We start from the raw sequence: 17,374 nt of genomic DNA, 5'->3' as shown, positions 1-17,374 counted from the left end.
GACCAGCAGCTGGAGCCATAGTCACGTAAACAACATTGCAACATCTTCAGAGGACCGGTCAAGAGAACCCCTGGTAATAGCACCCACTTATTCCATTGGGGCTGTTGTCTGTCCAAAGCCACACACACAGACTGGGGTTGATGGCTTGAGAAATGGTTTGCTTTCCTTAACTGAGTGATGAATGAGGAGGCAGCCATTTAGGAGCCTGTCTCCAAGCAGAGTTACACTGCAGAGAAGGTGATCAATGTGATCATGACACAATGATGTAAAAACAATGACTGCAGATGCTGGAAACCAGATATGATGTCACACGCTCAGTAACTTCCGCCCCCTGCCGTGTTTGCCACCACTTTCGCCTCCACCAACGCCATTCACTTGCAACCAGCTGACATGCCCCCCACAGATCCCACTGTCACCATCCCCACTCCCCAGAACCCTGAGGGGAACACCACCCCTGCTCATAACTCCACCACATTCCCCCCAACACCACACCCACTCAAGTTACAGGCTCCGCCCCCACTCCCAGCTCCACACCCACACCCGGCCCTAACTCCCAGCCCTGCCGAGTTTTCACCATCCCTCCAGACCTCCCCTTCACGAAGGACAAATGATCAGTCCTCAGCAAAGGACTCACTTTCATCCCCCTCCACCCACGCATCAATGAATTTAATACACGTCATGACGTCGAACACTTCTTCCGCTGCCTCCGCCTCCGAGATTACTTTCACAATCAGGATTTCCGCCCACCTTCCGAGGACCCCATCACCCACCTCCAGCACGCTCCATCCACCTGGACACACCGTGCTGGCCTATTACCTGCCCTCGACCTCTTCATTTCCAACTGCCGCCGGGACATTAACCGCCTCAACCTGTCTACCCCCCTCCCCCATTCTAACCTCTCACCCTCACAACGTGCAGCCCTCCAATCCCTCTGCTCCAATCCTGACCTCACCATCAAGCCAGCAGATAAAAGGGGTGCAGTGGTAATCTGGCCCACTTACTTCTACACCTCTGAAGCCAGACGCCAACTCGAGGATAGCTCCTCCTACCACCCCCTCGACCATGACCCCACATCCCCATCACCAAACCATCATCTCCCAGACCATACAGAACCTCATCACCTCAGGAAATCTCCTACCCACAGCTTCCAACTTCATAGTCCAGGAACCCCGCACTGCGCGATTCTATCTCCTTCCCAAGATCCACAAACTGACCACCCTGGCTGACCCATTGTCTCAGCATGCTCCTGTCCCACTGAACTCATCTCTACCTACCTCGACACTGTCCTATCCCCCCAGTCCAGGAACTCCCCACATACATTTGAGATACCACCAATGCCCTTCACCTCTTCCAAGACTTCCGTTTCCCCGGCCCCCAATGCCACAGCTTCACCATGGAGATCCAATCCCTCTACACCTCCATCCGCCATGACCTGGACCTCCAAACCCTCTGTTTCTTCCTCTCCCGACATCCCCAACAGTACCCTTTCACTGACACTCTCATTTGTTTGGCTGAACTGGCCCTCACCCTTAACAATTTCTCCTTCAAATTCTCCCACTTTGTCCAGACCAAAGGGGTAGCCATGGGCACCGTATGGGCTCCAGTTATGCCTGTCTCTTTGTTGGCTACGTAGAACAGCCCATCTTCCATAATTACACGGACACCACTCCCCACCTCATCTTCCGCTACATTGATGACTGCACTGGCGCCACCTCGTGCTCCCGCAAGGAGGTTGAGCAATTCATCAACTTCACCAACACATTCCACCCTGACCTTAAATTTACCTGGACCATCTCTGATACCTCCCTCCCCTTTCTGGACCTCTCCATCTCCATTAATGATGACCGACTTGGCACTGACATTTTTTACAAACCCACCTACTCCCACAGCCACCTGGATTACACCCCTTCCCACCCTACCTCTTGCAAAAATGCCATCCCATATTCCCAATTCCTCCGCCTCTGCCATATTTGCTCCCAGGAGGACCAGTTCCATCACAGAACACATCAGATGGCCTCCTTCTTTAGAGACCGCAATTTCCCTTCCCACGTGGTTAAAGATGCCCTCCAACACATCTCGTCCACATCCCGCACCTCCGCCCTCAGACCCCACCCCTCCAACCGTAACAAGGACAGAACTCCTCTGGTGCTCACCTTCCACCCTACCAACTTTCGCATAAACCAAATCATCCAACGACATTTCCGCCACCTCCAAACGGACCCCACCGCCAGGGATATATTTCCCTCCCCACCCCTTTCCGCCTTCCACAAAGACCGTTCCCTCCGTGATTACCTGGTCAGGTCCACACCCTTCTACAACCCACCCTCCCGTCCTGGCACCTTCCCCTGCCACCACAGGAATTGCAAAACCTGCACCCACACCTCCTCCCTCACCTCCATCCAAGGCCCTAAAGGAGCCTTCCACATCCATCAAAGTTTTACCAGTACATCCATCAACATCATTTATTGTATCCGTTGCTCCCGATGTGGTCTCGTCTACATTGGGGAGACTGGACGCCTCCAAGCAGAGCGTTTAGGGAACATCTCTGGGACACCCGGACCAATCAACCACACCGCCTTGTGGCCAAACATTTCAACTCCCCCTCCCACTCAGCCGAGGACATAGAGGTCCTGGACCTCCTTCACCACCGCTCCCTCACCACCCGACGCCTGGAGGAAGAACGCCTCATCTTCCGCCTCGGAACACTTCAACCCCATGGCATCAATGTGGACTTCACCAGTTTTCTCATTTCCCCTTTCCCCATCTCACCCCAGCTCCAACCTTCCAGCTCAGTACTGTCCTGATGACCTGTCCTACCTGCCTATCTTCCTTCCCACCTATCCACTCCACCCTCTTCCCTGACCTATCACCTTCATCCCCATGCCCATTCACCTATTGTACTCTATGCTACTTTCTCCCCACCCCCACCCTCCTTTCATTTATCTCTCCAACCTTCAGGCTCTCTGCCTGTATTCCTGATGAAGGGCTTTTGCCCGAAATGTCAATTTTCCTGCTCCTCAGATGCTACCTGAACTGCTGTGCGTTTCCAGCACCACTCTAATCCAGAATCATGACACAATGATGCAGGAGGCCATTCAAGTCTGGTGGTAAAAAGGAGTGTGGTAGTGGTACAGGATAGCACAGCCTGGGGGACAGATACAATACAGTTCTCTGCAATCAATCCACCTCCTGCACAAAAATCTGTCCCTTGGAATCTAAACAAATCGAGAGATATGGAGATTGGTTAGTGATGTGGATTTGAGATCAAATGTCAGCACTGAGCAGTTTCAAGGATCTGTATGAAGAACTTTTATCTTTCATGTTCTAAAAGCCTCCTATTTCTATTGCAAATGAATGACATCCTGAATTTAATACAGCCAAACATTTTGCTATAAACCAAATAAAGAAATTTCTGTTGAAACATTACCAACTGAGAAGTTACCTGCTTCTCTATTCTCTTGAGCACACAGCAGCACTTCAAATTTGATTAGATAAATTTCTTCTTCATGTGTAACTTTGAAGTATTTTTTAAAATGTTCACACAAGGATATTGCTTGCTAATGGTGCTGCATTAAGACAGCTTACGGTAATGAGCTCAATATCACAGCTTGAGAGCTATAAATAGCACTTGGGTAATGCAAAACAGTCATTAGAGTAATAGATTACAGCACACTTCTGACCCTTGGATATAGAATCCATGTGTGCATGAATTAGAGTTTGTTAAGCAAAGCTTTAAGTATTCTCAGGTGGATTTCCTTTATTGTAGAAGAGGTTATGTCTGGAGGGATTTTGTAGCTGCTTGATATCTCTCTGTCTGACACCTATTGATCCTCATCACAGCATGGTCTGATCATTAGCTGCAAGGACAGACAGAAGTTAAACCATCTGAATCCACCAAGGCCAGAAATATTTAAGATTTAACATTACCAATTTATCAGCATACAAAAACATACAATTATGCTTCCAGCTGTAATATTGTGAGAAAAGCACAACTCAGTTACTCAGTAAAACGTCTTAACAAATGCATTGAGTGTCACATTAAAATGTTAGTAAAATCTTTCTAGGGATTCCAAACCTACAATGCTGAACATTCGTATTTGAGTCTAACATCACCCAAGTGAAAACTGGGGAAAGGTTTTCCCCTTCAAAGAATTTTTTTAAACTTTAAATTGAGTTTTTACAAGAGTCAACTCATTTTCAACATTAGGTTTGCTTCTGTCACTGCTTGACTGCTTTCCACTTTTTGTTGCCCCAATCAACTTACTTTTGGTTGTCATTTATATAAATGGTTTAGATGAGGAAACAGAGAGCATGGTTAGTAAGTTTGCAGTTGACACCAAGATTGGTGGTATAGTTGGCAGTGAAGAAAAGGTCTGTGATTACAAATTGGAGCGATGGGCTGCAGAGTGGCTGATCGAGTGTAATTTGGATAAATGTGAGGTATTGCATTTTGGCAAAACAAACAAAGGCAAGAATGATACAACTAAAAGTAAGGCCTTGGGCAATGTGGTAGAACAGAGAGCCCTACGGTTCAAGTACATCATTCTTTCATGTTTGCATCCTATTTGATAAAGGAGATGCTTAACATGCTTATCTCCATTGCTCAGACTTTTGAGTATAGGAAATGGGACGTTAAGTTGAAGTGTACAGGACGTTGGTGAGGCCTGTTCTGGAGTACTGCATCCAGTTCTGGTCTCCCTGTTTTTGGAAAGGTATTATTAAGATGGAGAGGATGAAGAAGAAATTTACCAGGATGTTGCCAGGAACGGAGAGTTTGAGTTCTAAGGAGAGACTTGATAGTTTGAGTCATTTTTCACTAGGTTGAGGGGTGACTTTATTGAGGTCTATGAAATAATGAAGGGTAAGGATAAGGTGAATTTCAGGTGTTTTTTCCATAGGTTGGGGAATTTCAAGTCTGGAGACATTTTTAAGGTGAATAGAGAAAGATTTAAAACAGACATTAGGGACAATTGTTTTAGATAGCGAGTTGTTCATGTGTGGAATGAACTTCCTGAGGAAGTGGTGGATGCAGGTACAGTCACAACATTTAAAAGACATTTAGGTAAGTACATGAATAAGAAATGTTTGGATGGATATGGGCCAAGTGCAGGCAGGTAGGACTAGTTTAGTTTGGGGTTAAGGTTGGCATGGATTGGTTGGACCGAAGGGTCTGTTTCTGTGCTGCATGACTCTATGACTCTATGAATGTATAACTCAGGCTTCCTTATGCTTTTTATGCCTTCCCCAACCATTGCCTATTATGACTTTATCTCCAAAGACCACCAGAGTCCTTATACACATACAATAAGAATGTCAAGCTATTACAAGTGTTGCAGAAGAGATTTATTCTAATTGTGTCAGGTAAGGGGAAATCTTAGTTATTTACAAAGGCTAGACATTATTGGATCATTCCTACAGTGACTACACCTCAAAAGTAAAAAAGAGTGCCAACTTCTGTTTTGCATTTAGGACACATAGGGGATGCTCCTATTTAAATTTTGCAAGTCGTTCAGGTGCTATATGAGCCCTATGGAGTATCTTTAATTGAATAACTTGAGTTCTATTACAAATAGAGATCTTTCTGGCAATGTCCTCCCACATTTCTAAAGAGATTTCTAACCCCAATTCTTTGTTCCATGTTTTAAATAATCGTTCCATGTCTTTCAATACCTCATTATATAATGTGTGATAAAGAGTACTGACCGAGGACAGCCCCATCAGCCACAGTACTCTCCTTTCCCTATCCGATTTGTAGGAATTGCCTATCAGTGTGGTCTTCTTCTGTATATAATCTCGTGTTTGGAAATACCGAGAAAGGTCCCCCTTAGGCAGTCCAAACTTCTGGTGCAACTGCTCAAAAGACATCATAACCTCCCCAAGCAGGAGATATCTCTGGATTTACAAGTTTTAAATGCAGTGTCTGTCAGCCCTGGCTGAAATCCCGATGCTCCCACTATAGGAGTATAAGAGGAGGTTTTTTTGCAGGTTACCCTCATTTTGTCGCATTATCCTCCAGGCTTTAATTGTATTTAATGCAATAGGGTTTTTGCAATAGTCTATAATAGCTCTCATCTTATCCATAAATAAAAGATTGATGAGGGGACACTTTGCTTGGGATGTCTCAATGACTAATCAAATTGATTATGGGTCACGAGAGACCCAACCAGCTGTATAAGATAATAAAGAGCTCAACTGATATCTCCTAAAGTCTGGAAAATCCAGTCCTCCCCTTGCCTGTGGAAGCTGCAGCTTTTCTAATTTGATAAGGGGCCATCTATGATTCCAGATAAAGAAACCAAGCCAGCCATGGAGCTAATGCAATGCCAGTCTCGACAACATCAGAGGGAGCAATCTCATAGGATATAGAAGACGAGGGAGAATATTCATTTAAACTAGGGCTACTCTGCCTAGCGAGGATACTGGGAGATCTCCCCAGCGTTAAAGGTTCTGTCTTAATTTCTCTAATAGGTGCACAAAATTGGCTTTAAACAGCTGACCAAATACTGGGGTGATAAAAATACCTAAGTATAGAAAACCTTCCAGCAACCACAGAAAGGGAAAGCAAGATCTGTCTGGTAAGTTCTATGGAAGTGCCATAAGATCCGCTGGTTTTGGGATAGAGTAGTGAATGCCTTGACAGAGATCTTGGGTACGGAGATTAGATTGGATTCAGTGTCTCTACTCTTGGGCTTTTCAGATTTTCCCTCCCTGGACGTGCATGGGAGGAAACTATTTTCCATTCTCTCTTTTGCAAGGAAAAATGTTTTAGTGAATTGGGCAGTTGAAGGCCCTCCAGGACTTTCGCACTGGCACAGGATAGTCATGGAATATGTCCCCCTTGACTTCCTCACAAATATGGTGCACCAATAAAATGAATTATACTATAAAATATGGCAGCCCTTTTTGAACTATATCTACACAGATATTTTGGCCATATTGCCAAGGCTTTTGTCTGGCTGTGATAATGGTTCTGGCTGGACTGGGGACCCCCAGGAGGAGGAATCCCACATAAATACGGGTTTCATCATGACTTGATGTAAATCTATTTTGAGCATGTACTTAGTTATTTAATTATTCTATTGTTTATTGCTAGTAATGTATAATATCCTACTTTATGTTTTGGTTGTTTGTAGGATAGATCAGTGGTTAGTTGGGGTTTTTCTCTTTTTTTTTGTTTCCATTATTATTTATTTCTTTTCTTTTTTCTTATTTATTTAATTTTATATTGGTGTTTATACTTGCTTGTATTACCTTTGTAATTTTGTAAAAAAAATCTTTAAAAATTTCCTTTTCTTCAATAAAAATACCTATTTAAAACAAGTAAAAAAAGAGAAAATGCTGATGAAACTCAGCAAGTCTGGCAGCATTTGTGGAAAAAATAGTTAATATTTTGCATCCATAATAACCTTTCTTCAGAACCCCTCAAAAATACATTATAAAGCTCTAAGAGATGTGTGGTAGTTGTGAAAGGCATAATGCAAAAGTGCGAAATAGTTTTTCTTTCTTTGAGAAGGGAAGATTAAGGGGAAATAGTAGCATTAAAGTCATAATGCATTTTGATAGGAGCCACGGGTAAACTGCTTCCATTGGCTGGAGGAGTGGTAACAATAAAGAGCAAATGAGGAGATGGATAAGGAATGAGTTTCATGCAGTAAATTATTACAATCTAGTATGTGCTACCTAGAAGGTTTACTGTAAGTTAATCTATAATTGACTTTTATATGGCATTAGTTAAGTACTTGAAAAGGATGGATTTACTGCACCATGGGGAAAGGATAGAAAATTGGCTAATTAGATAGCTCTTTCCAAAGGACACAGTGGGTCTAATCATCTCTGTACTGTAAGATTCTATGATGCTATGATTTCACGTGATAATTTATTTATATTTTCCACCTGACATTTGCTATATAATCAACATTTCCTTTGGTTCTTTTCCTTACATTTCTGCCCTTATTTCTCTACATTTTCCAAACTTACTGAAATTGTTGCTATTCCTCCAAACCTTCATTCGGACAAAGTTCATTAATTGCTTCTCCTGCTTATAGACAAAGACTAATTGTTTATTTTCAGAATTGGCTGTTGTAATTTAAAATTTAATCTAATAAATCTTTAAAATTTATGAAATGTCTTTGAGCAGAGTTTTCCCAAGCCTTCAGCAATGAGAATCATGGGAAAATACAGCAAGAATGAAAATATCTGATTTTCAGTGTTAAGGAGCAGCTTCCAATTTTCCCATTTAAGATTAAACAGCAAATTCTTAATCTCACAAATGAAAGGTGGCTATTTTATTCCCATTTGTTTGCATCTCATTCTTAGTTAATCTCAACTCATTTACATACAGTCTGTGATTCTCCCATGCGCTGCTGAGAAACTGTAGACAGACAATTCCTGACTTTCTCCTGGAATGAGGCAAAAGAAGGGATTGAGTGTGGTGAAACTGTACAGAAGAATTAGTGGTGGTGGTGCAGGAGCAGCAGAGATGGTGAGGTGCCCCAGTGATACAGTAGGAAGTGGTGGTGCTGGTGGTGTGCAGGTAGAGTTAATAGTTAAAGAGGATGAGGTGGATGAGAACCAATGAGTGAAGATGTTGCATGCAGTAGTGAGGCTGGCAGTCCAACTGTTGGTGAGATTTGTGTGCAGTAGTAGAGCTACAGTAAATGTGAAGTACCAGAAAAGGTATTGCAACACTTGTCACTGTGTAGCACAGAAGATGATGAGCCTTCTTCCTCACTGCTGGGTTTTTCTTTAAGTATACAAAATAGCATTGACCTGGGCTGGTGTCTGTGTCTAGATTGGCTAAGACTGGCACTGTGATTTCTTTTAGTGGTCCATTGGAAAACAGTTGTCTGCTATCCCTAATTCCCATTCCTTCCCTTTTTCTGAAGTGGCAGGAATCACTTGTGGCATCTCGTTGCCACAAATGGTTGAACAGTAGACTATGAGGGGCAGCTCCTAGCTTACGGTGTTTGAAGTGGTACCAAGGTGGGTTTAAATACGGCACCAGCAGAACAATTGGCACACTGTCTCCGCATCAGTGAGCACGATTGAACAGAGAGGGCACTGTCGAGACCAGATGCATACTTAACAAGGTGAGCATTGGAAGACTGTGTGAGAAAATTTGCCAAGTTAGGAAACTCCCTGAGAAAAATCACCCAGGCACAAAATGGGAAAATTCAACCCATTTTGTTTTCCTCGGTTACGGTTAGCGTTTTTCTGAATTGGATAAATGTAAGCTCTTGTTCCAAATTAGACATCACTATAAATCGGAATGAATCAAAATATCTCAGTCAGCAGCAGTTCCTCTGAAAGAAGACTTACTGAGATTTTATATGCAAGATGCAATTAAATGCTTGAGCAACAATAAACAGGGTCATTTTCTGCTTCAACAACAGATGACAAGCTCAGTAATTTCAAAGTTTCTTATCTTACTTTCAGTCATAAGCTGCTCAAGATGTTCTGGTCATGCAGTTAAATTGATAGCAAATTGTAAGCAGTTCATGCCATGGTCTACATTAACAGCTATCACCCACAGAAAATATTTACGATAGTGATTCTTGACATCTCTCAGAGCCAGGGTGACTTCCGTCTCAACTCCACACACCCCCTCACCCGAGATGTAATCCCACTGAGAGCAAAGGGCAACCTATCTCACTCTTTCCTGACTTTTGCTTCCTGAGAGACTTAACAGTGGTGACTTTGTGTGCACTAACCTGCCACTGCAGGCAATAATACTGTAGCTGTGTTCATTCACCTTACTCATAGCTAATGCTCACCTCATGCTAGAATCACAGGTTTAATTCCATTTACAATTGAAAGAACATGGTCTTTAAGCTAAATATTTTACAATCAGTATTCCAAACAAAAATCCCATCAGTAATATATATATATATATATATATGACCAATCCGCTATTATATTCATGTTTTTTGGTCCCATTAGATTTCATCTTCTTCCGTTCTACAGCAAATATTGTGTGTGGATTTACTTTCTGACCAGGGCAGGATCTTGCTAGAGGGCTGTCATCCAAAACATTAATGGAAATACACCCATCCTCTGGATGCTTAATACTCATTGTCATTCGTCCACCATCTTCACCAGTTATATTTTGTTTAACCTAACTGGTTAATGGAAAAATAATGAGGCTTTGCTGGTTCCACCCTTGAAGAAAAGCTGCAGCATCAAACCTGCTGGATAACCTATCCAATTACTACACATCTATTTGTCTAACCAGAAACTCAAACGCAATGTGACATGTTATGCTGTAATATAAAAGATTTTGAGTATCAATTAATCTTACTGTAAGGATGGGGATGATGTAAGGATGCCCAATTATGTTGACCTGCTCAAAAGACACTATTGAAGGCCTCTCGACTGGTCTACAGTTCTTGATTTGAGCTTAAGGCAATTTTAAATTGATGGCATGCAGGCAATGGCTGGCTTGCATTACCTCTGTTGTCAGGACTAGATAATTTGCAACCCGGTTTCTGTGTTCCTGATAGTGCTGAGAACCAAACCTCTCATCAGCTCAAAGAGTAGCGGTCAAAGATACAAAAAAAACAAGCAACTCTTCATAATGGCTAACAAGGAGCAAAAGTACAAAATGATTTGCAGTTATCATGAATGATAAGCCTCACAAAACAGAGCGTCCTCAATTCCAAAGGCTTTGGAGAAAATTCCACATGAGCGTCTATTGATTAAACTGAAAACTGTGAGGATTCAAAGGGAAGCCCTGAAAATGGACAGGAACCTAGATGAAGGTTAGAAATGATTTACTACATGGTAGTTAAATTTGAAGCAGCTGCCAATTTAAGAGAGAAAATGGAATGAAAAGCAGTGAGAGAGAAACGACAGAATTAGCTGTACATTATATGTGACTCTGCAGGACATTTTTTCAGCATGAAGTGGATTTGAATAACAACTGTATTAGATTTCTAAAAGTTTATTCTTTTCATTTCTATTTCAAAACCCTTTCATTGTAATTAAATGGCTCAGAAGGTCTGTCCATACTGGACACTTAGTGAATGGCCATGGAGAAGAAATGTAGGGCATGATGATATGGGGAGATTGGGTCACATTTAAGGAGCATTAAGGTATGATCCTGTACGGATGGAGCATGGATATGTGAAGAGGGCATGGGAGTGTGGGGGATATGAGGACACGAGGGAGCATGGAGGGGTCATGGATTTATAGAGTAGGCATCTGGGATGGGTGGATGGTGATTAGCTGAAGGGTGAGTGTTTGAGGGTCTGATAGTGAATATTATAAGATAATTCATTTCCTAGTAAATGGAGATAGTCATCCTTGCCACCCACGCTCCTCTGTCACTGTCTGAGGCTACTTCAGTTAGCCACTACTTTAGCTAGCCACTGACTTCTCAAAATTAAAACACGATGGACATGGATGTTTGAAAAGGTGTTGTCAACAGCAGTTCAGAGGCCAAGAATTCTGTAGTGAGCAACGCACCTTCTGCATCCTCAATGTCTGCCACTACCTACAAGGCACAGGTCAAGAATGGAATAGTCCCCAATTGTCTCGACAGATGTACCTTCAACAGCACTCAAGAAAATAAACATAATGCAGGTCAAATTGTCTCACTAGATTATTATTCACACTGGAGTGTTCTTCCTCAATCTCTTCATGGATACAGAGATCTGAGTTGGCTTCAGTTCCTTTGCAATATGGCACTATGATCAGTAATTACTTCATATGATCTGACCTGTTTGTACATTCTATGAGCCCTTGCTAGTATCCAAGTATCGTATTTGAATTTATAACTCACTTTCTGTCCCGTGCACAGTTTTGATAGTTCTTCACCTGCTCTTTCATCATGTACCCCTCTTATTCTCCTCTGTGTTTCAAGCATGTCTTGTGCCTCAGGATGTTTCGATATATAATTATTGGGCAAGGTTGTACACAATTTCCTTCAAAGTGTAAGTTGCTCTGGTGATGATAACCCCATTTCTTTATTTTTGAATGCAAGTGCAGCAATGCAGTGCAAAACTCTTGCTTTGTTGCTTGACTTTTAATGATTGTACTGTACAGTTTGCTAGGCCATTTGAGTATTGATAATGACATGATAATGTGATATGGGTTACTCACCATTTAGTACAAATGGTTTCAATCAGTTTGCCAGAGTAGTGCAGTCCATTGTCTAACACAACCTGATATGGATAATCAATAAACTGAAAATAGCACACAGTTACAGCAGTAGTCATTGTGTTTCTAAGTCATTGAACAATGGAAAATATATTGAAGTTACCCATCACATAGATGTAATCATCCTCATGCACTGTGAGTAGGTCAACTGCTGCTTTTGTCTAAAGAGTCAGTGGAACATTATGTTTATGGTGATGATCATCCTGCTGTTTAGGTTGATGTGTTTAGCATGCTGCATATGTTCTGGAATATCCTGATTTCATTCCCAACAAGTACACAGATTCAGAAGTCAGTCATTTTGTGCATCCAATATCTTTATGTTCAGAGTGTAACATGTGCATGAGACAGTGATGTAACTGTTTTCATATTTGGACTAGTTTGCCCTTGAAAATGATTTGCTATGATATACCAAGTTTGTCTCTGTATGACCAAAATGAACAAATATTCTCAGGTAATACCTTTAATATGGTCAGGTCATCTCTGGATAATAATCACTTTCAACTCTTGCAGTTGATCATTTCAGCAATGGATGACCATAATAGTTTGAACTGGTTCTGGTCAAACCTTGAGAACATCTTCAGCTTCATAATCATGAGCATCAATATGTAGATCAAGAGGACTAACCTATTCTTCTTGTGTTGCTGAGTAAGGTGCTGAGCATTTCAGACAAAACCATCTTGAAACTTGGTCTATATCTCACTACAAAGTCATGGCCTTGCACTTTGACAGATAGATGTTGCAAACATGATGGTATATCCATTTGCAGGACATCATTTCAAATGATGTGTGATCTGTTTCAACAGTGAATATCTTGTCAAGTAAGTATGTGTTAAACTACATGATACCAAATACCAGAACTAATATTTCATGGTCTGCAAGGAACAGTTGGCTTGTGGAAATGACAGGTCTTTTGTGCTCTAAATGCCTTTTATGACACATACAATTTGAGAACCATTGCTTTCATGGGGCTACAGTATTGCAGTTGGCAAAATTTCAATGACAGAACCTGCTTGAGAGACTTGGAGACTTATTGGTGGTTGTCTTGTCACACATAGGAATGGTCCTTCTTGAACAAACCTCTCAATGGGTACATCTGAAAGCTACATCATCGATCCTCCTTATCCTATGGGATCAGCAGTTGTTTAACATCTTATATCCTACCTGGATTGCGATGACATGATTACAACCAAAGGCTTTATCTTGCTGACAGTGACCTAGCACTTTATGCTGTTCAATGCCAATCCTTGTCAATGCACTGCTGACATCAGTAAATGAAGTTGATGTTCACGCTCTGTCTTTACCTTACTATGATTGCCATATTGTCAGCTATACAAATATCATTAAGTATATTCCCACTAATCCTATCCATGTGTGACCGAAATAGATCTTGGTGTAACTGATAGTTCAAATGGCAACCATCAGAGATAGTCCAGTCCAAAAGGCATTCTAACTGTTTTGAATTTTTCTGATGCTTCTGCTCAACAGGCAGATGCTAACTATCCATTGCATCTAACTTGGAAAAGAATCATGTTCTGGAAAATTTATGATTTAATTTTTTTTTAGCTTTTGAAAGTTTTATGGACACCTTTTAAGAGAGGCATGTCATGGAATCTTTCTTTGAAATTCAGATCGGTGTGGTGGTTGACCTTCTGAATTATACCATTTTGTTCCAACTTGTTTAGTTCCACTTGAAGCTTCTCTTGACTCTGGCGTCCTTGTCTACATGATTTTAAAGCTGTAATGATGCATCATCCTTAAAGATTCCAAATACTGCAAATCCATCTGAGTAAAGTGGTTGGAGGTCATTGACTGATTCGTATGCATCACATGTAGTTTGTTCCACCACAGTGGATGTGACCACACTGAGACCTGTGCAAACTGGTAGCCCTCTCAACCCTGGACTGTTGGTATCTACTGGGAAGAAAATATCATGACGTTGAAGATGAGTTTGCGTGTTTGTTCTGTGGTATGATTCTGTCAATTGAACAGAATTAGTGATCTGTTACTCAGTTAAAAATCACATAACACCAGGTTATAGTCCAATAGGTTACCTTGGAAGCACGAGCTTTCGGAGCGCTGCTCCTTCACCAGGTAGCACTCCAAAAGCTAGTGCTTCCAAATAAATCTGATGGACTATAACCTGGTGTTGTGTGAGTTTTAACTTTGTCCACCCCAGCCCAACATCAGCTCATCCACATCATGGCTGCTATACAGTAGTCTCTCCTTGGCTCTACTATGGATTCCGGATGAAATGTCCTGACCTGAAGTGACTCCCCTCCTCCTCTGATGTTGCTTCACCTGCTGTGCTTTTTCCAGCGCCACACTTTATCGACTCTGTACCATGGATGCCACTTGGTTAAATGCTTTAGGATGCGTACTGGTAATGCGTTGGAGCAATTTCCCATTTTGATTTTAACTTTCAGTATGTGTCAATGTGCCACTTCGTGTTGTATAATATTAGTGCCTTGTATAAGCTTCAGGTCATCTTATACCATGGACATAATGTGGGTGATTAACAATACAGGAGGTGTGATGATCTTCCGAAATTTGCGTTTTGCTTGGTTGAAGGTGAACTTCACCAATATGGTTACATTTGCAAGAACATAAGAACTAGGAGCAGAAGTAGACAATTCCCCCCCTCAAGCCTCCTCCACTACTTGATGCAATCATGACTGTGCACATTCTTAACACTTTTCCAGCTGCCAGCGTTGAGATGTTCTACCAGATTATCAGATCTCCAGACTTTCGGCACTTGCATTAACAACGTCACTTGATGCAGCATGTTTTAGGCATGTCAAGAAATGCTAAACAGTTTTGGATGGGCTCAGCAAACTGTATTTGTTCCACTATAAACCCACTGACTCCCACAGCTACCTGGACTATACGTTCTCGCACCTTGCCTCCTGTAAAGATTCCATTACATTCTCCCAGTTCTTCCTTCTCCATCATGTATGTTCCGCCAAGGCCAACTTCAACAAGGGAGGCTCCGAAATGCCCACTTTCTTCCTCAACTGAAGACTCCCCAGAACCATTGTCGACAGAGCCCTCAACTGGGTCCGACCAATGTCCCACACTTCTGTCCTCACTATCTCTCTTCCCTTCCACATCAGTGATAGAGTTCCCCTTGTCTTTACCTACCATCTACATCCAAAAGGTAATCAGCCCCATATCTGCTAGCTCCAGCAAGATGCTACCACCAAACACATAATCCCCTCCCTTCTCTTGTCCACCATCCGCAGGAACCATTCCCTCTGGGGCACCCTGGTCCACTCTTCCTTCACTCGCCACACCTTCCCCTCCCACCCTCCACAGCTCTATGGCACCTTCCCCTGCGATCACCATAAAGCTCATTTACTTCTCCCTCCTCAGCCACCAAGGGTCCAAATATATCTTCCAAGTGAAGCAACATTTTACATGCACTTCTCACATTCTAGTCTACTGCACTCACTACTCACAATGTGGTCTCCTCTACACCAGTGAAATGAAGTGTAGAATGGGTGACTGCTTTGCAGTACATTTATGTTCTGCCAGCAAAAAAGAGCCTGAGCTTTCAGTTGCCAGCCATTTTAACCCTGTTCCCTGTTTCTTGGCCAACCACCCCTGCCTCAGGCTTACTGCAGTGCTCCCATGAAGCTCAGCATAAGCTGGAAAAACAACACCTAATTTTCTGCTTGGGGAACCTGCAGCTCTCTGGAATCAATATCACCTACAATAACTTTGGGGCCTGAACTCCCCTATGTTCAAGCCCACCCCCCCATAACCAGGCCTTGTTATCACATATTTTGCCATTATACATTGCCTATTGTTAGGCACTAACAATCTCCATTAACAGCTATTCTCTCTCCTAGCCAGATCGTTATTTACTCCTTTGTCTGTCTAACTGCTCTTCTCTCTCTTTGAGCTCTAGTCACAGCTATCATTTATTCCTTACCCCTTCCCCCACTCTATCTTCTGCTCATAAACCAACATTTTACGAGCTACCATCAGTTCTGAGGAATGGTCACCGGAACCAAAATGTTAACTCTGATTTCTCTTCACAGAAGCAGCCAGACCTGCTGAGCTTTACCAGCAACTTCTGTTGTTGTTTCTAAATTACAGCATCTTCAATTTGGTACAAATATTGGTGGTTTGGCACATTTTTTGACCGTAACAATATTGTTGACTGGACCTAAGATACATAATTATTGTTGGTGACCACAATGAAATCAAACTTGTATCCATGCTCAAATAATTGAATCATTGCTATGGTTTTACTTTTTACTCAAGCAATCCGTCCTGAGGTCTATGTTTGTTGTCGAGTAAAAGACAAACTCAATGAGTCTCTCCGACAATTCCTCTTCAAAAAAAAACTTATTCTCCTGTCTTTTACTGCAGCAATAATTGGGTTAGCTCATGTAACATGAGAAACTGGATATGGGCCTCATGATATTGAAGAATCCAAAAGACCTTTAATATATATAAGTATTATAAATGTAAAATAAGTTTCTCGGGCACATAATTGGCTGAGCTAATATTAATCCATTAAGAAGAGCATGCTTCATTTAGATAGTCATGCCTCAAGTGACCTGAGGTAAGGTGGAGGATGGTATTTGCTATGATACAGTGATGATATAATGACCATGTCTTTTGAAGATATACTTACATAATGCTTGTGAGACATAACGCATCAACACTTAAAAGGGCCAGGACTACAGATACATAAGAATACCACCTCCTGCAAGTTACACTCCAAGCTACTACCAATCCTCACCTGGGAATATATCACCCACTATTACTAGGTCATAATCCTTGAACATTCAGCCTAAAAGCAGTGTGGGCATAGAAACATACCAAACTACGACTTTCTCAAGAACAATGTAAGATGGGCATCCAATAAAGATGGGAGTTGAAGTCTTCAGGCCATGAATGAATTTTAAAAAGGTTATGTGTCAGCTAGGATTTCTCCCAACTTAACATTTTTGATTTTTTCACTAAAATCTGGCTCAAAGGTGCTCAAATCATCTTTCACATCATAAAAAAAAGTTACTCACAGACATTAAGCTGGATGAACCTATTTACATAAAAGCTACTTCATAATCTCAGACATTTCTATTTGCCTTTGGCATTAAACTAAACTCATTGGGCAAGAGTATAATTTACTGTGCAACATTTTTAATAAGCAATTTTAATTGTATTCCATATTGTCGACAATTCAATCAATGGCTCCCTTTCATGATCT

The sequence above is a fragment of the Hemiscyllium ocellatum genome, chromosome 7 (assembly GCF_020745735.1).
Source record: "Hemiscyllium ocellatum isolate sHemOce1 chromosome 7, sHemOce1.pat.X.cur, whole genome shotgun sequence".
NCBI lineage: Eukaryota > Metazoa > Chordata > Chondrichthyes > Orectolobiformes > Hemiscylliidae > Hemiscyllium > Hemiscyllium ocellatum.
The sequence above is the reverse complement of the archived record's forward strand: the minus strand, read 5'-3'. Positions refer to the sequence as shown.